Below are 5157 nucleotides of genomic sequence, written 5' to 3'. Positions count from 1 at the left end.
TTTATCAAGGAACCAATTATTTATTTATTTTTCTTATGCCCTCTTTATTTTTACTTACCAATATATCTGATATATTTGGTATTGGTATTGGTATTGGTATTTGGTGGGGGGAACAAGTTCCGCAAGTGTGCTTGCTTCATGGTCCTCTTTGCCAACCCCTGGCGACAACCACAGTTGTCGTGGCTTGTCAAGATTCACTTTTCGGGACCACCGAAAAATAAATTTTATCTGCCCCAGGTGGGAATCGAACACACAACATTCCGAACCGAGCGCTCTGGGACCTACACCCCAACCCGCACGGCCGTCACCACATCCCATATAATATGTATACAAAGATGTTCGAACGTAAGTTAATTTAAACGAAATGGTCAGGGCTGGGGTCAAGAAGACTTTTTCTAGTGTTGAAATTTATTAATCTGATTTATATATCGTCGGATTATTAGTGAAATGTTAAAAAGACTTAAGTCTAAAAAAAATATTGGTATCATAAAAATCTGCTTATAAAAGTATGATTACTATTCATAACATTCATAATATTAAAAAAAAAACTGAATTATTAAATTGTTATAAAATATCTTAAAACCTTAATTTTCGTCTTAGTGTATTTTACTTGTAAGCCAATGATACTTAACCTAACTAAAAGTGTTTTAAGTTGTTTTTACATATTTTTTTAATCCATTAAACAAAAAAGAAATAAAAGCAAACTTGTTAAACAAAGAATGAAGTCATTGTATCAATAGTGATTGGTGAATATAAACATTATTGGTAAAACAATCTATCTATAATTTCAATCGATACATTCTCTGTACATAATATGAAAAGGTAAAGTTTATTGATTATTAAAATTATTATGAGAGAAAAATGTGAGTATATATATTTAAAATTGCTATATTTTTTTTTAAATTTTACTAATTTATATTTAATAAATTTCGTCTATTATTGTATAAATTACTTACAATCATTAATAGAAGATATTTAAAAAAATTAAACGACTTTTAAAATAAAATTGAGAGTTTAAATTGTGCTCACGGGAACGCCAACAGCCTGCGGTAAAGCACAGGTGTTAAGTGTTTGACAAACTACTGGGGCAAGTTGACGCACACTCTTAATTGGGACTGACCTGGAAACTGAATCCGGGTCTATAATGAATCTTGATAAAACATCGCATCTCTTGCTTGTAAGTATATATAATGTTTTAATATTTTTGATATGATATTTCACACAATAAAATATCATAATTTTACATAAAAAATTATCTTATTTCTTCTGTGACTAAATTATTAAGAGATGTTCTAGTATAGCAAGATGTTCTGCATTCTCCTGAGATATCCAAAAGCCCATCATGATTAGAAGTAAGTACCTCCCCATACAATTAAGTACGCACAATAAAATTTATACCAATAATTTTATTTTATTTTTGTGTTAGCAGGTACGCGTGAGGAGTCAGTCTGCTGCTTATTCGTGAATCGGTACCGATTTGTGTCGTACGTGCAGTGTAGTTTTTGTAGTGCGTAAAAATAACGCGAGTTCGGGTTTCGGTTGCGTTTGTTCCAACATCAATTGTTCTACAAAGGGTGAGTTTTATTTATAATATCATAAGCATGATTACTAATTTTTCATGATTAATATTTATTTTTCTACTAATTCATTCCAAAACTGTTCTAATTAATTATTATTATTATGTTAAGTATACCAGAATGTTCCTTTATTGTCATGGTGTGATTAAGTTGAATATTAGAACCAAACTTGAAAATTTGATTGATAACCAAGTAGTCAGAAAAATTAAAAAATTAACTCTCTCCTCCAGACTTAACAAAACAACATATTTTTTAAAGTTTTGAAACTTTTTAATCAAATTTCTATTTCATGACTTCTTCCCAATGCTATGGTGATAAAGTTCTATGCATCACTGAGGAACATTTTACTTTTTTAATACTAAACATATTTTCTTTTAACTGTGGTTGCTATTGTTGGTTACTAACACTTTCACATATTAACACGTATTCTAGAATTTATTTTTAATAACTAATAAGTGGATGCTGTTTACACTCGCCTGAAGTGATTTGGCTGGTCACCATCTCAGGTAGGGTTCTCGTCCAAAGCGGTCGGCGGATTTGTCATCATGTCAACGAAATAAAAAAAAAATGAAGGAATATTCAGGTTATTATAAATATCGTCACAAAAAAAAGAAGAATTAAATTTAGTCGAGTACCAAAACGAAATCTTATATTTTAATTTATTATTATTATTAAAAAATAATATCATATATCAGAACATTTCATAAAAATATAATAAGACATCAATTGAAATTTCTAAGGGCAAATAATTATCCTATCTTCACTTCTAATGTTTAATATACTAGAGTTTTGGGAGTGAGCTAGATTAATATCGAAACGCCAATAAATTAAAGAATTGAAGAAGTAAAAACGGGTTTTAAATTTGTCCTAGAAACATTTTAATTCATATAGAATTACAATCCTTTGAAAAATATATAATAGAAATTTATTTTTGGAATGAATAAAATAAGGTATTTTTTCCAATTGATACAAATAGATTCCAGGAAGAGGATGGATTATTCGTCTTATTTTTTTCCCTTCATTTTGACAAAACTGTTTCTTTTCAATATCAATTCGTTTCGTAATATGTACTTTAACATTCATAACCAATCATGGTAGTTTTGATTTTTTTCTTGAAACTTAAAATTTATCTTTCAAATTCACTTCCATTATACATGATTCATCTTGTTATTTGGCGTATAAAATTAAAATTGAACAATCGTGGTTTTGTTATTTTTTAAAATACAGTAGAGAAGTATTTATTATTTTTATAATTTAGTAAAACGACTACTAATATTTGGTTTTTGCCCCTATTTCATTGTTTTGATAAAAAAAAAGTGTACATAAAAAATAATAATTTAAAATAAACTGGATTTATCATTACACTTCAATAAGAGTGTATATCTTTCAAAAGGGAGTGGACACAGCATATTGAGTATGGCTCGGTACTTTTAACTCCCAGTTATGTTCGATGTTGGCTGTAGTTTGTGTTGCTTATGTAGATTACATTAGGCATTGGGATATATTTTCTTATCAGAATTTCTGTCTTTTTGACTGAACTCTAAATTTGGCATAAGTCTATGTAACTCAATGATTACATTTTAGTGCGGAAAACGACTTGTCTTTTCACTGAGTTTATCAAGTTTAACAGTTTCATTCAGAGGATTATTCATAATCAAAATTTATTTAATTTAATGTATTACAAAAGGAATAAATATTCCCATTAATCGTTTTTTTATCACTAGTATAGTGTCCGCTAAGATTTGTTTAATAATTTTTATTATACATTTTTGTTATTTGAGATTGTGAGGGTATTGGAATTTTTTAAAATATTAAAGTAGAGAAGAAGGGACTCAAATAAAATTGCTCTTTCTCTTCCTGAATACAGCGACAAGTGCTTAAGAAAACGTTTTTCTTTTTTTCATTCGATAAAAAGCTTTGCTTTCCATTGTGAAACTTTTTTATTTACTGAATATAAAGGGAGGGTGCCCCCGAGAGCGGCGTATTATTTTTTCAATTTCTCCTAGCGTTGAGGTGGTTAGGGGGAGGAGAGAAAGTGGAGGGGGGAGTGGTTTTGTGCATTGTGCCCGACGTAATAAATCGAGTCGCGGCCTCGGGTCGATATTCATTTTGCGATTATTCCAGGAAAGGGTTCGCTGGAGGGTGACGCTGGAAATCCTCGAAGCGGCTGGAGAATGGATTTATGGGGGACTCCTTTATCACTTCCACATCGGGAGAGATGATGACCGCGGGCGCGCCAACTGGACCGATATGGTTACCTGAGCTGTAAATCAATGGAGCAGGTTATCGGGGCTAACCCTTTGATAAAGCTCTGCGGCCAATCAACACTTCCACACGGCTTCAACTCCTTCGGGCTTAATCACCTGATAAGGGAGGAACTTGCTGGGCGGTTAAAGTTATTCCGTCTGGCCTCTCTCTTTATTTGTTGTGACTTTTGGTTAGTTGACATTTCCAGTTCTCAAGTCATATTATTCCTCTACGAGACCATTATTCTCTAAAAATACAATTAAACTACAATATTTTGGATCTAGATATTGACAACTTGGTTAGGGAATAATTCAATATAAATTCAACTTTTTGTCTTTGGAAAAAGGCCAAAAACATATAAAATAGCCTTAATAATTAATATAATTATAAATATAATTAATATTGGAAGAAGATTGTAAGAAGATAGTCCGGGTAGTGGTCAATAAAGATATCAAAATAGTAAAAGAAAACTATTTACTGTTAACCAAGGTTTCATAAGATGACGAGCAGTCGTCATTTCCGTTTCAACCTGACAAAGTGGGCCGAAACGTTGGCTAACTATTTCGTCAACTTTATTGACCGCCACCCAATAGACTATCTTCCTACTATAATTAATAAAAAAAACATCAAGTTTAATTTAAAATATTTTTAATAAGTTAAAATTTAGCATTCCATTAACGAAGAATAATTATCATTTAAAGAGTATTAAATAATGATCACTCAACATCATAGTGTTAACAAGTGTCCAAAAAGAAAGGGAATAGAGTATATAATATATATATATGTATATATATTAAATATAACAGCTAAATATTAACAAAATTTTAAAAGTATATTAGAAGCTTAAAATACGCTCGAAAGGAATACCATTATATCTTAACGTAGACAAACATCTTGATAAGCTGAAGCGGAAAAGAGTGTTATGCTTGCGCACGCATGTGGCGATGTCATGATAACTTCACACAAACTTTATAATAAGTCTGGAATAATAAAATGAAATCATCTTGTGTTTTCGGATTTATTTGTTTATGAATTAAAACTGGATGCAAAAAAAATGTATCAATTACTTATCTTGTTATAAAATAGTACGGTAAGAAAAAATAAAAAAAACAGTGTCATATAAACTTTTATTCCATCAGAACTCAGTACACCCCTTAAACTACAAATATTAGAAAAATGGCAGGCCAAGTGGGATGAAAGCTCTCCCAGTAAATTAAAAGAAATAAAACGATAAGTAAAACCATGGTCGACGTCCTACCGCAACAGCCGCAGGGAGGAGGTTGCTCTGGCCCGCTTGAGAATAGGTCATACTCTCCTCACGCACTCTCACCTG

The 5157-nt window shown here is 31.0% G+C and overlaps 1 long non-coding RNA gene across 1 annotated transcript in view; it reads right to left on the bottom strand.

Annotated features, from left to right (window-relative positions):
• LOC136795709 (uncharacterized) overlaps positions 1-5157 on the bottom strand; it is a 46559-nt gene that overhangs the window by 594 nt on the left and 40808 nt on the right. The window lies entirely within an intron of this gene.

The sequence above is a fragment of the Halyomorpha halys genome, unplaced genomic scaffold (genome assembly GCF_000696795.3).
Source record: "Halyomorpha halys isolate HHAL.00 unplaced genomic scaffold, Hhal_1.1 Scaffold15.1, whole genome shotgun sequence".
NCBI lineage: Eukaryota > Metazoa > Arthropoda > Insecta > Hemiptera > Pentatomidae > Halyomorpha > Halyomorpha halys.
This window is presented reverse-complemented; position numbering and strand designations above follow the sequence as displayed.